Source organism: Panthera pardus, unplaced genomic scaffold, assembly GCF_024362965.1.
Source record: "Panthera pardus isolate Hobbes unplaced genomic scaffold, ASM2436296v1 HiC_scaffold_11, whole genome shotgun sequence".
NCBI lineage: Eukaryota > Metazoa > Chordata > Mammalia > Carnivora > Felidae > Panthera > Panthera pardus.
This window is the reverse complement of record NW_026526666.1, coordinates 61732109-61755441: the sequence shown is the minus strand read 5'-3', so window position 1 is coordinate 61755441 and position 23333 is coordinate 61732109. Positions and strand designations below refer to the sequence as shown.

General features: G+C 44.3%; 1 long non-coding RNA gene across 4 annotated transcripts in view; it reads right to left on the bottom strand.

The window, feature by feature from the left end:
* Positions 1–19475: 19475 nt before the first annotated feature.
* LOC109266804 (uncharacterized) overlaps positions 19476–23333 on the bottom strand; it is a 240897-nt gene continuing 237039 nt past the window's right edge. For all 4 annotated transcript variants that reach the window (XR_008419470.1, XR_008419473.1, XR_008419467.1 and 1 more), the window contains one exon: positions 19476–19641. This is a non-coding gene — a long non-coding RNA (uncharacterized LOC109266804). The remainder of the gene's footprint in view (positions 19642–23333) is intronic.

Sequence of the window (23333 nt, the reverse complement as noted above, 5' to 3'; positions counted from 1 at the left end):
GACTTCAGCTTGGGTCATGATGTTGCGGTTCAGGAGTTTAAGCCCCACATCAGGCTCATTGCTATTGGCCTGTCAGCACAGAGCCCGCTTTGGATCCTCTGCCCTCCCCCTACATATGTAGTCTCAAAAAAAAAAAAAAAAAAAAAAAAAAAAGATAAAAAACCAAAACCAAAACAAAAAAATCCATTTGAGTTGGGAAGACTTAGAGCATTACAAAGTTATTCTATGCCTATATGCTGGATGTATTGTTTGCCCCTCTGTAAGCCTTTCTGCCTGTTAGGAGGCTAACCTGAAGCATTTTTCATGCAGAACTGCCAGGGGTGTGGTTTGGATTAATTTGTTGGTTGTGGGGGGGCACTATCATCCAGAAATCCAGCAGGAAAAAGGGGCCATTCTCTTGGCATTTTCTGGTGAGCTGTTTCCATCAACAGAAGGTCACTTTCTCACAAGGCAGCCCACTACTACCTCCAGGTTCAGTTGTAAACCCCTTCCCTTGGAGCCTTCAATAGTACATGACTGGTTTTTAAGTCTTTGGTTGTTACTAGCTCTGGGTTATTGCATTCTCCTTTGTACATCTGTTCCTTTATAAGGATCTCTCAATTGGAGTAACCTATTTCATTCCTTGTGGGTCCCTCCTACAGTGCCAGGCCTTGATAATGAATCCCATAGTGTAGATTTTGCATCTTCAAGGGAAAATAACCTGGAAGCCTTTTTCTGTAACTTGGAAGGATGTTTTAAGGTCATCCCAAGTTTCCATACTTTGTATCAATATAGTTGTGGTCGATTACTGGTATCGACAACAAGTTGGGACCATGTGTTTACTAAAGATAATTCAAGATGCCTAGAATTGACTGGAGACATGGCAAGAATCTGACCATTTGTGCTCTGCCTATTAGGATTTTAATATTTCAAACCTAGGAACAGTTTTCAAAAGGCACTAGCAAACAGGTCTTGATGTCCTTTTCTTGGCCTAATCATGAAGATAGATCACAAGTTCAGCTTGTAATATTCCTTTTCATGTAAAAAGTCTATGCCTATGTTTAGGACTACCATGGGATAGTTTGAAGCCACTATCTGAGGGATGTTTAGCTCCATTTCAGCTTACTTTGATGCTCCTTTCCCGGTTCTTTTCCAAATGGGATCCCTATTCTCTGGTCCATAGAAGTGTTAAAAGGTGTGGTTGTAATATGAAAGACCTTAAACATAGCATCAAGTGCTCAGCTTTCCTCATCTGCAATTTACCATGGATTCTTGAACTCTGGCTCCTTTATTGTATTTAGACCTTAGTTAGCAAGTTGAGTACAGTTTAAACGGGGCTTCACAGACCACAGACCCATCCAAGACAAGTATCCACAGTCCCTATGTTCTGGCAGTTCTTACTGGGAAAGCATTTTGAAGCCTTGTAACACAAAGATGCAGATTTGCAAGTCTTGAAATCCTGAAGAAACCCATGGTTCCTCATGGATATCCAAAATGAAGATCAGAGGAAAGCAACTCCAAGGCCAAGCCCAGGGACCCCAAAAAGAATTACTGAAGCAGTCCTCAAGGAGTTAACAACAGCCCTTCTCCAAAGGGCAAGCAAAAGGTCTAGGTTATGGCTCAGCTGGGTCCACCACATTAGCAGCTCCTTTAGACAAGACCTTACACTAGAAGCCAGTGATGGAATAGTTCAGGAGTTTAACTAGTCACTCAGGTATGTACAAAAGGGAGGGGAGTCCCAGGTAGAGAGTGCATCACCAGCAAGAGGTCTCACGATAGTCAAGAAAAGCAGTCCGGTTTGCAGGTGGAATGTATCCTATCTCCCATTGACAGAATTTGAATAATCGCAGAGGCAGGCTGATTTCTGGCAGCTTTTCCTGGTCATGAAGGCAACTAAGGAACAAGATCAGAGGGGCTCCATCAGTCGCTTTGGTGTTAGGTTTAGCCACAACAGTTTTCCTGTGACTTGCCAACTTCTTTCTACATGGTCATTCACCTTCACCGAAGTAGTTTAAGAAGTGAGGCAGGACAGGAGATACCAGATCAAGACCCTTGTGAAATGAACTCTAGGGAAAGGCCCAAGACCAACAAGGTGGAAGTCTCCAGGACCAGCAGGTAGGGGACTTCCCAAGTTTAAGGGAAAGGAATCAGTACAGCCATACCATTTAAATGGTGGAGAGGCATGGGGAAAGCAATAGCCAGTTGCCAGGATGAGTTGGTCTGCTCTCCAATTCCCATAGGTCAGGGATCCTCGAGTCTAAACACAGCCTCTTGCCAGGGAAGTTTCCAGAATAGGGAGAGAGGACTTTTCACAGGAGTTTTTCCTCTTTTTCCTGGGATTTTTGGCTTAGTCTTACCATGCTGGCCACATAGCTCAGACCCCAGTTTAAAAAGCCACAGAAGTTGTTTTGGGAGGACTAGTTTCCTGGAGAATTTTTCTGATCAAATATAAACATTCATGTAGCAAACCTCCCCAGAGTTAACGGAAGGCATTACAGGAGATATTCAATCCACAATGGGAGGTAGAATTTAGGCTTTGTTGGCTGTTCCAGGATGTGTGAACAAGTCAGGATTTGAAAGAAATCAAGTATAGAAGAGTTACTTGTTAAATGAGACAAGTTTCCAGAAACTGGAGGAGAGTGGAAGGTTCGGGAGATTTTAAGTTTAGGAGTGAAGCCAGTTCCCCTCCACAGACAGGCTTTTGAGGGTTACCTTTAAGTCCTTTTTCTGTGAATTAAGTAGAGGAGTATGGTAGTGCGGCTTAGAGAATTTAAGTCTGAAGGCTTATCTAAACTCACTTGCCCGGTTGTAGGGTAAGTGACCCATGATAACTTCTAGTAGCTTTTCAATCACCAACCACAATGCAGCTAGGTTTCTGGAATGAAGACTTTAAGGCTACAACTTCCAGGTTTGACCGGTAAAGCAAGTGATCAGAGGACTCAAGGTCAAAACAAGGCTTACTTTGCATTTCATTAACAGTAGTTGGTCTACACAAGCAGAATGCTATTCTGACACAGGCTGCTCTTATCCCCACCCAGACACCAGAAGCTGGGAATATCTGAACTCGAGTGAACATAAGGCCTTGCTTAGAAATACAAAGGCCTACTTGAGGCCCAAACCACATGAAAGTGCTGGGAGAGTCAACTATTGTCTTCAGTAGAGCACAGAAAGCCAGGTAGTTGCTCCTGGAAGCTGCCACCCCAAGGTAGGTCACTAGGGTTCCAGGCCAGGGGTGGGATGGGGAGGCTGAAGCTAGGAAATCAGGGTTTTAGGAGCGATGTAGGTTTCCATGTTTATGGGCACCAGTGAGAAAATTTGAGAGGAGGAAAATGGGTAGTCCCACGGACTTTAAACCCAGAGGGTTCCTGCTTGCTAGGCTCCCAAGCCGAGCAGGTAGTGGTTACAGAATATGCAGGTAGGGAGAGTTACTAACAACTCTGAACAAAGAGGGGAAGCATTCTATGAGAGTAGGTCAAGACTGAGTATGTTATTCCTTCTAAAGGACCCCCAGGATCAACAGTCTTAGTGCAACTCCACTTCAGATTTGTGGATCACCTTCTGTGGCCTTCTGGAGATAGCTTCACCAAGTTGTCCTTGGGCTTCAAAGAAGAAATTCAGAGTAAATAACCCTCTCGGCTGTCTTGGAATCCCCTCCAGACTTTTGGACTCAAGTATTTATGTCCCCCTAAATGGTTTCCTAACTGTGCTGGGCTACTCCCAGTGCATCAAGTCCCAAAGCACAGAGCCCTGATGTAGCTGTTGGGAATTCCTGGCCCGCCATGGCTCTATTTCCAGTTTTTAACAGAGACTGTAAGTTTGTCTACAGCCAGTGTTAGGGATAGAAAATATTCCTTCAATGAACAGTCTAAGTTCACTCTGCATAAACCCTCAGACGGCCACCATAATGTCCATCAGATCACTATCCATACCCACACGTGCTTTTGTTTTAGGCTCAGGATTTTACCCTTATACAGGAGCAGTCTGTTTAGTCACTTTTAAAGTATCTCAATCCAACAAACAGGCTTCCTATGCCAGACTCCCAGCTACCTGTCACAGTATTTTTGAAGCCTGTCCTCTTACTAGGTGAGCTTGTTATAAAGCCCAGATTCCAGGACTCCAGGCCTTATTTGCAAGGAAAGGGCCTTTCCTGTTACATACTTTTAGCAAGAAACAGCTTTCGAGGTCTCCTCTTCCCCCAGTACCAAGACATTCAGGATTGTTCTGTCCTCTGGGGCAGTAGTACCTGTTGATATCCTTTCACCATGGATACATTTAAGCTTTAGCAGGCTTTCCATCAGCTGTGAAGTGTGTAACTGATATGTATTTGTGCCCAGTCACTAGTTTGAACACAGGAAGTATAGAACTCTTCATTAGCGATTCTTGAAGTAGGAGTACTCAAGTTCCTACCTAGGACTTGGATTAATACCCTCGTCAACCACTCTGATTCTATGATCAAAGTGACTGGTATACCTTATGCTTTTCAGGCTGAAGTCAGTCTTCCTTTTGGAAAGGGTTCGAGAGGAGAAATAGTCCTCATCCAGTAGGACTCTCAAGACTTGCACTGGAAGGGAAGTGGGGCATGAAGGAACACAGATGTCCCAGTAAAACGGAGATAGAAGCCACACAAGGGACTTCCCACTATCGAGGCAGGTCTGGTCTACATTGCTGACATGACCCTGAGAGATGGTTACAACTGCCTATTCATTTACTTGGTCTGGCATTGTTCTAAGTCACAGAACTAGGTCTTTCAGTAAAGGCCTAGTCAAGAACTACAAAGCTGGTTGAAGGAACTGGGTAAGAAAGGACTTGACAACTGCCTCAGAATAGTCCAATGCAGAGATAGATTCACTCCATGGGCACCATCAAGAAGGCCTATTGGGCAAGATATAGTCATGGCTCAAGAGACAGATCTCCTTCAGCATCTGCACAGGAGAATCTTAGAGAAGATTGCATCTTAATCCTACAAAGGTACAAAGCAGAAGCAATTCCAGCATTTTGTTCATGGGAGAGATTGATAGGTGTTTTTAACCAGGATAAAGCCATCTATCCATCTATATATATAGATATATCTCCTCACATGATACACCATCGATGTACCTGGATATTGAAGATGAAAAAACACTGGATATTCTTGCAAAGCAGGGAGTCACCTATCAAGCCTGCAAAAGCCAATTTGCAGCCCGTCACCTTAAGTCATTAACTGAAGTAAGGGATTCTCATAGTAACTACTATTCTCAGTATCTTTAAGGGATACGATTCAGTTTGGGAAACACTACCAATGGTTGTTGGACTTCATGGTCAGTATCACTTCTATTCCAAAGGCAAGAGCCACACATATGCTCATTATACCCCCTAATATCATCTGATACTACCAAAAACTAGCATTTCAGGCTACTCCATGAGAACAATGGTCACACAAAGAGCCAAGTTTTACCTTAAGCAGAAACCTGGTCAACCTTGCTAAGAGAACAGAGGTCTGCTGTGCTCTTTACTCTGGCAATTGACTGAAGACTGAAGGGATAGGACAATTTCAATAGAGTCTTAAGACCTCAAGAGAAAAAAGCAAGCAAAGCTACAGGTGTACTTTCCTAATTCAGCTTATTCATCTGTTTTGCTAGTATTTTTAAGGACTTAGCCAAAGTCACTATTTAAGACATTATGGCATTTTGTAACATATTGTAGAGCCATACTCTGAAATGGTCTGCCAAAGTCTTGCTTAGACACTACCTTATTTCTCTGTTCAGACCTAGCTTTAAGTATAGGATTAAAAAGTCTGTCCTTATCTCTTGTGTTTTCTGGAATATTTGGTGTTTTGGTTTGGTTTTTTAACACAACAACCAATTTTCTGACACCAACTGAGTGTCCAACAATTCAACTGATGCTATGCATAGAATTGTGGACAGATACAAGTTTAAGGACTCAGTACCACAAAACTGGTTCTGCTTTAAATACAAGTTCAGAGATAACCTGAACATCTGCCCAACTTGACTCGAGTTCTTAAATCCCCTTAGGTTCAGTTTATTGGAACTGTTCATCCAACTGACAAATGTTTGTGTGTACCAGTTTATGATGAAGGATAGGACTCAGGAACAGCTAAGTTTAAGAGATGTGTAGGGCAAGGTTGGGGGTGCAGGGAAGGAGGCCTGGTAGTTGGTACAGATCTTTCATGACTTCTGGGCACACCACACTCCTAGCACTTTTAGGTGTTCACCAACCCAGAAGCTGGTCAGATAGCTTTGCTTAGGAATTTGATCCCCACCCCCACACTTCTCTTTTCTGGAAGTCAGGGGAGAGAGCTGAAAAGGTCTAACCCTCCAAACATGTGTTGCTTCTGGTCAAAGGCCCATCCAGGGTCACGTAGAGGGGCCACTCTAAGTTGCTTCATTAGCATTGACTCAAGTATGATCACAAGGGGCTCCTTATGAGTAACAGTAGGCCCTCCTAGCACTCATGAGATTCCAAAGATTTTGAGGTTTGTGCCAGGAACCAGGGACCAAGACCAAATATAGGCCTTATACAGCACATAGTCCAAGTGGTTTCCTTGGGCTTGTTAAATACCATAGACCACTTTGTTTTGTGGGTTTCTCTTAAAGCCCAGTGTATTGGTCTAAGTACATTTTCTATGTTGCATTTTAACTGTGCAACAGAAAGATGTATGATACATCCATTATAAATGGGTTAAGGAGCTCTAGACCTACCGATGGGTAAATGTGCCATTTAAAGAGGAACAAGACTGGGTGCCCACACTGATCCTGACTTGTACCACACTCGACTGTAAACACTACCTTCATCATTAAAGCCTGTAGTAGAGAAATTCACCTGTTTCAGTAGTACTTTTATGAAGCAGCAGAGTCCTGGAAAGCCAAGGAAGGGCTTCGTGGATCCTTAAAGAGGTAAGGAGGGCTTGGAATGGCTCCCCCAGCCTCAGAAGGGCTAGCTTCGAGGACAGGGAAGTAGAGCCTTTAGCCTGTTTCCAGAGCAAACATCAGGCAACTTTCTAACCGAAAGAGAAACCATTCCCTTTTAAAAAGGAGTCCGACAAGCCAACACTGTCAAAAATGGTAAAACCAGAGTGACGGAAGCAGCAAGAAGGAGGCAGGCAGAAGCAGCATTTTTACAAACCTATGAGAGGAAAGAACCACCTACAAATGCTAGTCAGACTCTGCAAGAAGTCCCAACACCAAGAACTTATACCAAAAAGGTTAGATCATTTCTGTATATATGTATACACATATAACCTAAACTTGTATTGAAATAAGATTTTCTCCAACAGGGACATATGGGGTTTCATTCTTAAGTCCTAAACCTGTTTCCCAGCCGCTCCTGTATCAGGGATTGTTTCGACATTCTGCTTTAAGTAGTGAGGAGTTCCTAGCCCTGAGGCCAAGTCCATAGTCCTCATGGTTGTTCACTTTCACGGGTAAGCAGCTGTTTAATATCCATCAAAACAGGATTCATCCAATAGCCCCCCTGACCCAGTTTGTTAACCCAGTCCCTCACATTGCAGAAACAGACAATTCTGACTATCAAGTTAGCTGTAGCTATGTCCCCAGTCCATCCTCATCCTCACTTCATCTCCTCACTTGGGCATTTTTATCCTCTCCCATCACAAGAGGGATTACAGCGTAATAGGATTTTAGGAGGCCACATTCATACAGCTTCATGTTAGTTTTTGTCTGTTGCACTTAACTTACTGAACTGTGTCCTAGAGTACTATGTACTTTCGGTATGATCTGAGGTTTCACACAGTCCCAGGGTGGGGGGCGGTCTTGGAAGCTATACCCTACAGGTAAAGGGAAAGGGGAACCACTTACGGGACTGCTGACACGGAAATTTGATGAACATTTCTAAGTGATTTTTCCAGGGATATCGGTTTTAGAGAACGAAGTTTCAAAGATGAAGTCAAAATGCCTTAAATTTGGCTGCATCCCTCTTGGTTTAAAAATTGTGAATGGAAAGCCAACAGGATAAGTGCCATTTGTACAGGTAAATGGAAACTGGAGTAAGGTAGGAGTCACCTGTAATAAGGATTTAAGCCCAAAAAATGTAGGTACAGGCAGGAAACAGAATGAAGTGTAGGCCTACACATTTTTCAGTAGGGGCTGTAAATTAAACCAGACCCACAGGAACAACATTTGGATTGCTCTGTCTAGGTCAAAGAAAGGAGTCTGTTTCTATAATCACAGGATGATTAGGTAACTGGGTAACAAGTGCCATCTCCACCCCTCAGAAAGTACTCGAGTGTACCTAAAGACGATAGGTTGATTCAGATACACTTGTCACTTTCCTACTATCTAGGTCCAGACTGATGCAAAGTGATAGAATATAAATGGCAGACCTCATGGTTCAGTGACACTATCTGCCCTTAAGACAATCACCAAGAACCCTCTTGCACTGTTGGTGGGAATGCCAACTCGTGCAGCTGCTCTGGACAACCACGTGAAGGTTCCTCAAGAGATTAAAAATAGGACTACCCTACGACCCATAGGCACTACTAGGAATTGATCCAAAGGATAGAGGAGTGCTGATGCATAGGGGCACAAGTACCCCAATGTTTATAGCAGCACTTTCAACAATAGCCAAGTTGTGCAAAGAGCCTTAATGTCCATCAACTGATCAACGTCATCGTTAGCTATACGTACAATGGAATACTACTTGGCAAGAAGAATGAAATACTATTTGCAGCAACATGGAACTGGAAGATACTACACCAAGTGAAATAAGTCTGTCAAAAGACAGGTCACAGGTTTTCACTCCTGTGAATCCTGACAAACTTAACAGAAGACCATGAGAGAAGGGAAGGGTAAAAAAAGGCAAACCATAAGAGACTCTTGAATACCGAAAGCAATCTGAGGGGGAAATGGGGGATGGGCACTGAGGGCACTTGGTGGGAAGAGCAGTGGGTGTTAGATTCATGCGATGAACCACAGGGATCTACCCCAAAAACCAAGAGCACACTGTACCCATTGTTACCAGTGTGACAAGTTATATTTGATAACGACACCAAGATGTAGCTTTCCTGACACCAGGACATTGATTTCACTTACCCACAAGCCCGACTCCCACACACTGTTGTCTCACAGCAACAGCAACTCTGGCAAGAGATTCTGGCTAGTGCTGCTCGTTTTACCCCTTTCTGTGGTTTCAACACACACACACACACACACACACACACACACACACACACACACGATTGGAGTTTTCATGGAAGACACCACTGGTGGCAGAAATTTTAAGCTACACACACACACACACACACACACACACACCCTCCTCGAATTGGTAGCTGGAGGAGAAGCCTTGGATATTAATCCTATGGATTATTTCCCACATCCACAGCCCTCCTCCCATACTCCAGACTACTACTGCACACGGTCTGCTAGACCCCTGGGCAGCTAAGTACTCCTGGGAGAATACCAAAGCCTCCTAAGTGTGGGCCTGTAATCAAAGTGAAACAGGGTATCCATATGTTGAGCAGTTTATCCAAACTGATTTCCCTACGGGTTTCTAGGATCCCATGGAGTTCAGTTAGAACAAGAAACTTGGACAAATTAGGATCCCCAATCCTAGCTGGGGCTGTTGAATCTTCTTCCAACATTGCCACTGGCCCTGGGTTGAGGAGTATGGGACAAAGTCACTACAAAGAATATGGCCTAAGTGTCTCAGTCTGGCTTTAAGGATAATCAGAAATCGGCATTTAGACACTTGGTACAAAGTCAGGACTATTGGCAAGGGGTTTCCTAGTAACCCAAGAGCCAGAATTTGATCAAGCAATGTTCTTTAGGCAATGGGAGGAGGATGAAGAGAATAAACCTACAATAATCCGGCAGTCAGGGGAACTCAGACTCCAAGGGACAAGAACAAGGGCTGGCCAACAGAACTGAAGTTCCATACACAAAGGCTAAATATGGTCTGGTTTACCATAGGCCACTAACAATTGGACAATATTGAAAGTTGTAATGGCCCTTGAATAAAAGGATGCAGTTTCCCAGTAAAACCATGAAGAGTAAAAGGGAGAGTTTTCACCTGTTCAATGCAGATCTTAGGGATTTTAAGTGGAACCCTCTAGATGAATTACTGGAAGTTTAAGATACAGGAAAATTAGTATGCAAATAAGCATCCCTGAAAGTTTAGCATGAAATAAATCATGTTTTCCTTAGCTGAAGGAGTATTTGAAAAGGCAATTCAGGAAGGACTGATGATAAAACTATGTATCTTAAGAACTGTGTGGGCATCCAATAGAAAATAGTTAAGCGTTTCGAGGACAGGATTTAGAGATACATGGGACCCCTTCCCCTCCTTATGCTCTGCAGATCCACGGGACTTTGAAGTAGAGGCTACAGAGGACAAAGAACAGAGGATCCGTAAGCCCCCAGAACAGGCCTTCTCTTAACAGTTATACATCAGGAAGGCCACTGGAGGCCAAATGCTGGGCCCCTGCAGACCTTGATACACCAACCAACTATGTAACCTGAGCTGTCCATCATGAACTGGGCACCTGATGATCCAAGCATCTACGATGTTGGACACATGGATCCAAGTTCCCTAGAAAGTAACATATGGTATCAGGCCCTGGGCAGGTGTTGAAACCGAGGCTCTAGAGCAAGATGTTAAAGAGGAATTAAGCATGTCCAAAGTTCATTGGAGTGTAACACCTGTGACGTAAGATGGGGGGCGGGGAAGAAACTAGATTAAGCAGGGAGGACTGTCAGACTATCATGCCAACCTAGTAGTCTCTGCCAACCCCAAACAAAGCTTGGGAGTCCTTTAGAGGAGTCCAGCCTACGGGCGAGAACAGCAGTACCAGGTTTTACCACCATGCTAGGTCACTGGCTAGGGTCTGTCCCAAAAGGAGCGTGATCCTGGGTACCACGACCTCACTCCCTCCTCTACCAGGAGCCTCCATCAGTGACCAAGATCAGTGCACAGATATCTTAACTCCTCCTGCGTGTCAGGTCAAAGAATTACAGAGCTTGACACTTTCCCCCACAACTTTCTTAGGTCAGGCTCCAATAGTGGCTGGCACGAGGATGTACCATTACCAATTGCCTTCCTCTCCCTGTATTGCTTTTTTTCCTACTGGCTTTCCCACATCGGAGTTCAGCTATTCACAGCCACGTTCACGTTTGAGAAGCCATCTTATAGGCAAAAGCCTAGGTGACACTTATTCTATGTGACCGGAAGGCAAACCACCCCAGTTTCAACAGGGCCACGAAGCATGGGGTGAAACGCATAACACTGTTTCACACTAACTTGTGACAACTTGGATTTGCCTAACCATTTGCCTGAAGTACCACGGATGCCCGGCCGAAAATGGACACTGTGGGGACCTAGGGCCACAGGTTTTCATTAGCATGAAAGGTTCCCAACCCCCCCCCCCCCCCACTGCCCACCATGGGAGGTAAAAGTTAGGGGGACAAGGACCAGTAGGCTTTCTTGATAGGACATGCTTTATAATCCTCCTTCCATTAACCTGGTGTTTGCACCGGTACAACTCTGCATCCTTAGGGAACTTTGTTTTTTTACCTTTAACATTTAAAATCTTTGTCCGCCAAGGCGACTGGACTTTTGATATTTTCGGAATGAAAGGCAATGGTGTTCAATTAGAAGTTAGAAATATGAAGGAGCCACTGGAAATGTCAGAGAAAGCGAGTTAGCAATCAAGAGACCTCTAACAAGTCAGAATATACCAAGAGGCAATGACAAAAATGTAGCCAAAACAATACTATCACCGTGTCTGGTATTAGAGAAGCCAGAGGCCTAGAAAATAGACAGGACCACCTGAATATGGGGAATTGTTGGTTAAGGTTCAGAGATAAACTGGCCAAGTAAGGGGTGTATTAATGTTGCAAGAGGACTAAAAGGAAAGCAGCCAGCTCTACGGTGAGGCTCTGTCCCTCGTGGCTTCTATTCTGACTCTATTGACCAGTGTTTTGTTTTATACAGGCAGCACAGGGCAGATGCCTGAGACATCTAGAACCCACCCAAAGTTTGGAACTCTCAGGAAACTCACCTTTAGGTAGAAAAAGGAATCTGCCTCTTAGCCCTGGGTCGTAGGGAAACTGCTCTTTGGGGCTAGAATTAATGGCTAGAAGAGAATACAAGCAGAAAAGTTCCAGCTGCCTTGAGGTAGGGTCAGGCAAAGACGACTCAGGAGACTTGTTAGGACGTTATGGCTATCTGAGCCAGCTACCATTTCTTGGAATATAGCCTGCCACTGGTAACGTGTGCCTTCATTTAATTGTCCAGCCACTGTTCCAAGTACCCTGACCAGTTACTGCACTGCATAGAGGCAGGAAAGGTCAGCGACCTGTAGAGGAACAGGTGCTGGCTTATGATGAAAGATGTGGCCCTCCCCTCCAAAGTGGGAGGAGCCTCACGGTAAGATGTGGGCACTTGGAGAACCACTTTACCTTTAGGGAAAGGCAGTTATCCTGAACCTCTGGAAAGCACCCAGACACTTGGGTGACTGAGTCAACAGGAGTCTATCAGGTTCACAGATGCCAGCCCAGACCTCTGAGCATTTCTCACTATTCTGGTTTATAGTTCTCCCACATCTCCCTCCAACTCACGGGGGTGGGGGTGATAGGAACAAAAAACAGCTGTGACCACTTCGTCTAGTCACAACTAGATTCTCATCAGGGAGAAGCCACCAGTATTTCCACTCATGTGACAACAGCAGCTCCTACACCACAGAGAGGTAAACCCCCAGCTAGGGTCAAGTGGAAGCTCTACAGGATCACCCATAGCTTCCTGCACATACACAAGTGCTCCAGGTCTTCTGGACGTCTGTCCCCAAACCTTGCCTACGTGCTCCATGGTTCTGGTCCATTACCTCCCATTGCTCTCAAAGCCTGCTCCCCCTTAGATGGTATCCACAAACCCGCTCTAAACTGAAAACCCAGTTTATGGCTTTTGACAGATGACTCAATTCCATAATGGGCACTGCCTGACCTTCTGAACTTCAACCCTGGAGGCTTCAAGTTACTGGTCACCGTCTAGGTGCCTTCCAGCTTTCTACTCTGATCCAGTGAACGAGCTTAACAGGACTATCAACTGCTATTAAGTTCTCCAGCCTAGGGTGGGACTATCCAGTTATGTAGCTTGTGTATTCCATTACATTGGTAGCCCAAAATTCATAGGGAACTCAGGAAGTTGTTCAGATTCCTTCCTTACACATAGCATTTGTAGACTCCTTTCCAGAACCTAGAACTGCGCTTGGGTTAAGGGAGATATGGCTGGAGCAGGGAGCCTAAGCCTGTTTTCTAAGGCTGTCCATTTCTTCAGTCTTCCTCAGGGTCCCTATTTTTAAACATTTACCTTGTTGGGACTAGTCAGTACCCTCAGGTGTTGAAACATCTTGGTAGTCCTGAAAACCTCACTACTTGCATGCTTTTTCCACTCAGTTTGAATAAGCTGGTTGCTGATCAAAACAAAGTTTAGGGTTAAGCCCATCTGTTTTATCTTGTATGACTACAATATTTGACTGGCATTTCTATGGTGGTGTCAATGTTTGAGGAGGAGAAATGTCCCTGTTCTGCTACCCAGAACTTTAAGGACACCAACTGGGATCACTATCAGTCCTAGGGGAACAATCTGCATGTGAACAACTGATTAGTCAGCTGCTCTGATTCAATTTCACGTCAGATGATGCCTATCCTATTTGGAGCCTTCCACTTCCATTTGGGGAGCTACGAATTTGCCATCCTAGGATCTGCCTTCTGAAACCTTCGGGACTCGTCCACACTGAGCCTCCAGCAGCCGGTTAGGTTTACATTTGGTACTAGGTCCTATGAAGGCTTCTACAGAGTTGCTGCTTTTAAGTTCTCTGTATCGGTCTCTCCAATTGGAGCAACAGTTTCCCTGTAATGCCAATTCCCGGTGGACTGAAGAGTTGACTATTACGTCATGGTTTTCTTAGTCATAGGCATGGGACAAACAACTAAGCTCCTTACATGATGGTGCCGAAACCCTAAGTCCCCTCTAGTCAGAACTTTAAGGACTTGTTCCTTCAGGAGAAGAATGCAAGTCATTCGGAAGAGTCAGAATCGGTTCTAGGTAGATTAAGACCTCAATGGCGATAGTGGGTGAGGTTACAAAGCCCCCAGGAAGGTCACCCGTTCTTATGCTTGGAACCAGATGGACTTATTGGAATAAGCATCTGCTCACCTTCCACACTGGCTTCTGCTTTTGTGAAGCCACGTTACTACTTGGGTTCCCTTTTGTTTAGGAAAAAATATTTTCCTCCTTATCTAAAGAGACCAAGTTATAATGGAGGGTGGAAAAAAAAAAAAATCCCAGCCCAGTAGCACTAGCCATAGTTGTGGCTTCACAAGGAGCAAAATTCAAGCATTACCACATGATCAGACAGCTGCTGCTCCAAGGGCAGGAGGGAAAAAAGGATAGAGAAAAGCCACTTATTAGGCCTACGCCTCAAATTTAGACACCTTTGATTGACCACACCGTTTCTGGCGTCAGCTGAAAAGGCACTGCAGCTGAATCTCTCAAGTATTTCAACAAATAGAGGGCCGGAACCATGGGAGAATGTTGGGGTTAGGTCTATATGTTATTGATACGGCTGGGGAGACACCAAGGCCTCCATGGGTCTGCTGCTCAGCCATCAGCTGATGGGCAGCTAGGGGTTGTGGAGATCCTTTCCCAACAGCTCAGGTAGAATTCCAGGGTTCTGGGATGTGGAAGCGTTTCACACCTTGTGGGAAACTAGGCTCTTTATGGTTGGTGAAGCAATGAAGTCAGTTTTCTAGATGTGTGATGGGCCAAATCGAAGCCTTTATAAAGCAGCATTAGAACACGAGCTCTAGAGACTACCCAGGGCGTATTTAGTTCTGCCGCATCCACTTTTTGGTGTTGAAAATTCAAGGTCACGGAGAAACACCAATTTGGAGTATCCACTGGATGTATTAAGGCAGCAAGCGTTCTTTTTCCACGCAGCCCCCCATTGCAGAGTTCAACTTGCTTAACGGCTATGGTCTGAGATAATAGGTGGATGGGACAACACGGTTGCTTTAACTACTTTCAACAGAAGCCCCTCAGTAACTGCTTTTTCATGTGACCTGGAGTCAATCTCACGTTTGACCTAGACTCACCTGGAGTCACGTATACTTGGAGTTCCAAGGAGCTCCAACTGCTACACCCACACTCCTACCCCTAAGTCTTCAGTGACCACAGCAAAGCTCAAGTAGCCACGTTGGAACTAGATGCCAAAATGTGAGGTGCCAAGCAGAGGCAAGAAGCTTTACAGGCCGAGACAATAGCCTGACTTGAGGCACAGGTTTTCGAGCTTATGGCACATTTGGGGCAATAGGACTAGCTTCTAGGCTGGAACCAGCTACCTAGTATGCAGACGGTGAACCCAGGTGAGAGCATTTTGTTACCAGGAGATGAAGACAGCTTTGAGCACTGAGCTTACAAGAATGACCACCAGTCCCCCCAGTTTTTCCAGGTAATACAAGTCTTTTGCCTTGTCCCACATTTCAGCCTTATTCCTGAGACCATATTCCTACTTCCTACCTGGTTTGTGCCCGGGGTCAGTTCTACCCAGCCTGCAAGACCCGCTCACAGCTCACTACCGAAGTTCCTCTACCCAAAGCTTTTCTCCAGTACCGCAGCACAATCAAGAGCTCACTTATTTACGTCAAGGTCGTAGAATCCTTTGAGGTGCTCCTGGCAAGTGCTATACCCAGCACTGGGATGTTAGAAGCTTCCCTGGGCATTTTCCTACGGTCACCAAGTAGCAGCACAGGAAAGCTTGGAAGGTTATGGAGACTTGTCCAGGTTAACCTAAAATCCTTCCGAAAATCCTCATTTTCCTTCCCCCTCCCCCAGTTAAAGAGATTTACTTGCTATAACAACCCAGCTGTCCCTTTTTTTGCTATATCACCACCTCCATGCCATCTATTCATCTTAAAGCTTTCACGGGGTGATAAGCAGTGATTTCTACGGAAGTCTGTAAACTTAAGTCTTAGAGCACCTCCTGTCACAAGAGTCATTTCAGTCTGTAATGGTTTTGCCAGCTGGTCACCTTAACTCTGCTTGGCTGAAGTCGCTGGAAGAGCTTTCAAGTAGGAACTATGGACATTGGAGTCAGTGCGAAGTGGGGAGACACAGTCAAACGAAGTCAAATTCTTTTTAGAGCTTTCTGACACTCGGTATCGGGACTATGGAAAGATCTTACCCCTTTAAGTTGTGCTCGTTTGTCCTGAGACTTTAGATTCTTCACCTGTCCTTTCTCAAGCAAGCTGAGGAGTTTTTCCCCGGGGACTACATACCGTGGACTGCTGGGTTAGATTTTAGCTACACTTGTGCAATTGCCTGGGGTTGCAGCTGAAGATCTATGCACTTGAAGACCCTGCCCGAGATGGCGACCAGGGAACCACAGCACCCCAGTAAGGTGCAAAGGAGGTGCCACTTTAGGGACTCTAGCTGACCTAGGAGCTGCTAGGAGAAGCCGTTTTTAGAAACCTGGTTACACAAGGTTGAGGTACTTGAGTTTTTTAGGATCAGAGCTGGTACAGAGTATACTTGTGATAGGTTAGTTGAAGTGTTTGCTCTCGACACCCGTTAAGTGTGAGTGGAAGCAGCCTAGGAGGCATACCCAGCAGCTGAACAGGCCTACTAAAGCTGATGTCCGTGTTTCTGGACTCACGGTTGACAGGTTTCCACGTGAGCATCAAGGCTTGCCCAGAGCTTAGGATACCCGCACTAAACGTCAGACTTAACCTTTTTGCTACTTCACAGGATACCTGGATTTCACTACTCCATATGGATTTTTCATTAAATACAGTGAAGTTAGGTGATCCCTAGCAGGCTGCCCGCTCAAAGGTGCTCAACCCCTCTTCCCCCTCCTAGAAACAGTCGTCAAGTGTAGCTTACTCTGCTTCTCTCTATTCAGCTGTTACTTGGCAATTAACTACCAGTGCCTAAGAATGGGTTCTAGTAGCTTGTTGCGATCATTCTGGCATTTTATCTGACCAAGATTTCAGCAGTTTGAGCCCCGAAAGCAAGGTGATGAGGCACAAGCCAACTTGAGCCCTTGCTTGCACCCGAGGTGAGAAACCTCAGACTTCTAGAGCAGAAAACCCCAGAAAGACCTGCTTAGCTCCTTGCCCATGCCGCTGCTTTGCGTCTGCCTTCAGAAGCCTTAGTACAGAAGAGCAGAGCTCCGGCAAGATACATGTAGCTGGAAACAAGCTTCCTGTGAAATAAGCAGCCAGACTCCATCACAACGTTTCCTCTCTAAGCAGCAGGAAGGTCTAGCTGACCAGTTTCTATGTTCAATGGTCGGAAAAGGGAGACGGACCTTCCCCTACCATTACGGGAATAACAGCAATTGCCAGAACCACTAAATTACGGAGCGTCTCTGCTGGAGCACAGCTTCTCCTGCTAGAGACCAAAGTGAAAGACGGAGAGCCCCTTCTATAGGAAGCTGGAAGAAAACTTCTGTGGGCCTGCTTCCCCCTCCCTGGCAGTGAATCAGACAAAGCCTGAAACTCAGGGAGCAATCTCAGTCACTCAAACCACCCCTAACATTTAGGGAACAGCTTTGTTCAGAACTAGGGTAGAAAGAGGAGGTGAAAAGCCAGCTCTCCTGGAGGTGACAGCATGATGCTTTGTAAAAGAAGCCACAGTGAAAAGAAAACAGTCCTGCCAGCACAATGGCCTTCCAGGCCTGGAAAAGAGACAGAAAAAGAAACTTCTTGGGGGAAAGAAAGCAGATACTACTCCCACCCTTATCCCCTAGATCCCCCTCTCTCTCACCCAACCCCCTACCTCAAAAAACACAAATCCGCAAACCCAGAGTCGGAAAAACCGCCCCCACGGAAAAAGCCACAAAAGCCCAGAACACCCCCAAAAAGAAAACCCCTCCTCAGACCAGGAAGCGCCCAAGGCCCGCTTTTAAAGGCGAGCGTGATTGGCGCATGCTCACTGGGAAGAGAGTTGCCTCAGCGAGGGGAGAAACACCTGTCTTCCCATCCCTCCTCCCGTGCTGCCTCCTCGTGTCACTTCTAGGCACCTGTGGCCTCCAAGAAGAAAAGGGGAAGCCAAAGCATAGCGAAGGCAGCAGCTTTATCTGATGGGTTCCTTGGGCACAGCCGGGCCTCCTCTGACCTTCGTTTCACCTTTACCCCCAGAGCTCCTCCACATTTGTGCTACAGAGCGCCCACGGAGAAGTGCTTCTCAAAGACTAGCTCTGAGGACCTTCGCAGTATTTTCCCAAATAAACACAAGCCTTCGCCTTTGGGTATCTCCACTCACGGATAGGGCTGCCAGGTTTAACAAATAAAAGGACAGGACTCATAGTAACATCTGAATTTCAGATAATCCACAAACGGTTTTGTAGTCCAGGTACGCCGCATCGTAAGCTGTACTGTACTATTTGGGGTATATCTGTATTGCGAGGTTATTTGTTATTTACCTGAAATTCAAATGTAATTGGGCATCCCGGCCTTCATCTGGCAGGCCTTCTCAAGGGGCCCCAGACCACCCAGAATGCTTCCCCCCGCTTGAACAACTGCGGGCTAATTTCTTCACAATGATAATGAGGAAAACAAGACGACCCGTTGCTGCTAACCTATTGCACCTGAAACTTTGGAGCACCGCCAAACAGACCCAGGTCTGGCCCGCCCTGAAAACAGTTCCTCTCATATTCAGCAGGCTCTGGAGAATAGGCCAAAGCCTGAAGCTGCCCCTTGGGAAAGAATTTGCTGTTAAACTTCCTGTGTAACTTGGAATACATTTAGCCTTCTCTGTGGTTATTAATTTCCCCCAATGTGAATTCAATAATGATGGCTACTCTTCACTGAGCCAGGGGCTTCATTCATGTTATGTCTCATTCTTCCAACAGTGCTGCTTGTTGGGCATTATGATCTTGATTTTACAGATTTATATTTCACAGAACTCAGAGAACAAAGGGCCCATAGTGGGTGAGAGCTAGGATTTCAACTCAGACCCCATTTGATGATAAATCCTGGGATCTTTTCAGTCGCTCACATCACTTCCTAAGTTTCTCTGGGTTGTTCATTCATGTTTGTTAGATTGGTTGCTTATAATTAGGTAATACAGGCACATAATACAAAAGTACAAAGGTATAAAAAGGCAAAAAAACAAGAATCCCTCCCTTGTCTCCTATCCACGCCATTCTCCTCCCCAGAGACAGTCAGCCAGTGAATAGATTTCAGAGTCCGTCCATTTTCTTTCCCACACAGGTGGATTTGTATGCAAATTTTTCTGCACTTCCTTCCCGTTTCTCCCACTTAATACATGCTGGAGATCTTTCCATTTCAGTAAATGTAAAAGTGTCTTATTTTAATGGCAGCATATTATTCCATGGATGGGCTACACTTTTACCAGTGCTTCAAAGTAGTCAATTTCTGTTTCTTTTCCATCATTTACTGTTTTTAGAAACAATGTTGTGATACATACTTTTCTGCAAGCTTATATTTGTACATGTGCTCTCCATGGGGTACACGTTTAGGAATGGAATCCCTTGATCAAAGGATATATACATTGTAAACTTTTAGAGATATTGCCAAATTGGAGTGGGATGAGGCCACTTACCCTTTTTTCAGCAATATAAGATGACCTACTGGCCCCTGATATCCATTATCCACGTTTGTGATCTCCGAATTCTAGACTCCAGCGCTGTAAGAAAATAAATTTCTCTGGTTTAAACCACCCAGTCTGTTGTGGTCTTATGGCAGTGCTAGGAAACGAACATACCCATTATAGGGAGTTTCTTGCCACCTATTAGCAAAAACCACTTCTTACTTCCATACTCTGCCAATGTGATAGGTGAAAAAATTGTCTCGTTATGAATTTCATTCATTTGCATTTACCTTATTATAAATGTGACGGGAGATCTTTTCCCATGTTTGAACCTTTTTCTTTTTCTTTTTTAGAATTGTTCATCTGAGTTGCCTGGGGCCCCAGAAATGAAGACAACACATGAGTAAATTCTTGTGTCCAATAATGCCAACTTGTTAAACCTTTTGTTATTAATTTGTGGAAGCACATCCTATTCTCAAAAAAGTACCTTTTCCCTGTGATTTGAGTTTCAAATATTTGTAGGTTGTCTTTCAACTTTGTGCATATGGTAGTTTTTCTAATTCAGCGTGTTTACTTTTTATGTTGTCGGATTTATGACCTCAGAATTTGATGTCAAACTTGAACTTTCTCTGTTCCAAGGTTATAAAACAAATTCTCCAATGCTTTTTGTCCCACACCTCTGTTTTTTAAAGTATTTAAAAATTTTAACTGCTCAAAAATGTATTTAGCTGTCATTTGCATTTCAAATGTTTTCCTCCTGGTCTATAATTTTCTGTTGACCTTTTATGGCAGATTATTTTGTTGTTCCACGTTATTTGCCCCCTATCCTATAAGAGTATTTTACATCTTGTTGACCTGTAATGCCTCCCATCCAGGGAAAAAGTCAACATCCCTCCCCACTGATGTATACTTGGTGAATGGTCACCAATATTTTCACAAAATGAGATCATGTTATACAGTTTTCTGGGGTTTTTTTTGCTTGAAGGAACATCATGGGTTTCTATCAACTCTCTTGTTCTTTTCCCTTTGCCACAAGAATGGCATGTCCCAAAGAAAGGCTGTTCCTTCAGCCTAGGTCCAGCAGATCCACAGCCACCAAGAAGTAATGTGAGTGAATAATAAATGCTCACTGTTATACACTACGGAGACTTTAGGGTTGTTTGTTACCTCAGCAAAGCTGACTAACTCACATTTTTAGTTTTATCTATGTTTAGCTCTTGTGTCATGAAGTACAAATACAATCAAAAAAAGAAATTGGGTGCCTGGGCAGCTCAGTTGGTTGAGCATCTGACTCTTGGTTTTGGCTCAGGTCATGACCCCATGGTCCTGGGCTCAAGCCCTGCATCAGGCGTGGAGCCTGCTTAAGATTCTCTCTTTCCCTCTCTCCCTCTCCCATGCTCTCTCTCTCTCTCTCTAATAAAATATAAAAAAAATTTTTTTAAGGAAAAAAAGAAATGTTCCTTGCCATAAATTACCACTAAGTTAAACCCATCTTAGCACCACCACCCAGGTCAAGAAGTGAGATATTGCCATCCCTGGAAAATAAGATCATACCCTTTCCTCACTGTTACGGGCTGAACTGGGACCCCCTCAATTTCATATGTTAAAGTCCTAAGCCCCAGGACTTCAGAATGTGACTGCATTTGGAGACAGGGTCTCGAAAGAGGTAATGTTAATATGAGGTGACATGAGTGGGGCCTAATCCAGTATGGTGTCCTTGTAAGAAGAAGAAATTAGGACAAAAACACACACAGAGGAAAGACCATGTGAAGATCCTGGGAGAAGACCACCATCCACAAGCCAAGGAGAAAGGCCTCAGGAGAGACCAATCTTGCTGACATCTTGATCTCTGAATTCTCGACTCCAGAGCTATAGGAAAATAAATTTCTGTTGTTTAAACCACCCAGTCTATGGTGTGGTCTTATGGCAGTCCTAGGAAATGAACACACACATTCTAGGGAGTTTCTGGCTACCTGTTAGCAATCACCACTTCTTCCTTGCATACTTCCTTCCATCACTCTACTGTGTTGCCTGTTTATTTATTTTCATAGCAATATAATTATACAGTGCCTTTGTGTGTGTGTGTGTGTGTGTGTGTGTGTGTGCGCGTGTGTGTGCGTGTGTTTGGTTTCTGGTGCTCAAAATTATGTTTGTGAGATTCATCAGTTTCTTTGCTATAAAAATATTCTATCCTGTATTAACCTCCGTCTGCTGTCAATGCCAAGCATCCTCCTGTTTGTGGACTTTTGGGTTGTTCTCAGTCTGGGACTGTTATGAATAATACTGCTATAAAATTCTCAGACACATCTCTTGGTGCTTATTTGCATACATTTCTGTTGTGTATCTACTGAAGGGTAGAATTGCTGGCTTAGAGGGTACTTTAGTAGACAGTATCAAATACTTTTCAAAGTGGTTTTAATAATTTATATCCTCACCGAATGCAAACTGGTGCAGCCGCTCTGGAAAACAGCGTGGAGGTTCCGCAAAAAATTAAAAATAGACCTACCCTATGACGCAGCAATAGCACTGCTAGGAATTTACCCAAGGGATACAGGAGTGCTCATGCACAGGGTCACATGTACCCCAATGTTTATAGCAACAATCTCAACACTAGCCAAATTATGGAAAGAGCCTAAATGTCCATCAACGGATGAATGGATAAAGAAGACGTGGTTTATATATACAATGGAATACTACTTGGCAATGAGGAAGAATGAAACTGGCCATTTGCAATAACGTGGATGGAACTGGAGGGTATTATGCTAAGTGGAATAAGTCAGTCAGAGAAAGACAGATACCATATGTTTTCACTCTTGTGTGGATCTTGAGAAACTTAACAGAAGACCACGGGGGAGCGGAAGGGGAAAAAAAGTTACAAACAGAGAGGGAGGGAGGCAAACCGTAAGAGACTCTTAAATACAGAGAACAAACTGAGCGTTGATGGGGGGTGGGGGAGAAGGGAAAGTGGGTGATGGACATTGAGGAGGGCACTTGCTGGGATGAGCACTGGGTGTTGTATGGAAGCCAATTTGACAATAAATTATATTTTTAAAACATTTTAAAAATATAATTTATATCTCCACCAGAAGTTCAGGAGGGTCTCTGATGTTCTACAATCTTGCCAATATTTGTTATGGTCAGACTTGTTCTATTTTTTTTCATTCAAGAATATAAAATAGTTTCCCGTTATGGTTTGAATTTGTATTTCTGTGAATACAGATGAGGTTAAGTACCTTTTCATGTATTATTAATCGGTCATTAGAATATTCTGATCCAGGGGCACCTGGGTGGCTTGGTCGGTTAATCGTCCGACTTCGGCTCAGGTCACGATCTCACGGTCCGTGAGTTCGAGCCCCGTGTCGGGCTCTGTGCTGACAGCTCAGAGCCTGGAGCCTGTTTCAGATTCTGTGTCTCCCTCTCTCTCTGCTCCTCCCCTGTTCATGCTCTGTCTCTCTCTGTCTCAAAAATAAATAAACGTTAAAAAAATATTAAAAAAAAATATTCTGATCTGCAAAGTCTTTTTTCAATACGTTCATATTTCTATTGGATTGTTAGTATCTTTCATACTAATTGCAGATATTCCTTGTATACTATGAAAGTGAGCCCTTTGTTGGTTATTATGCCATGAATATATCCTTCCATTCAGAAAATGTAAACTTGTCCCCACCTTACATCATATTCAAAAATCACTTCCAGATCCATCTTGGGTATAAATAAAAAAGACAAGACAATACAACTCTTAGAAGATAACGTGAAAGAATATCTTCATGACTTTGAAGTAAAGAGGG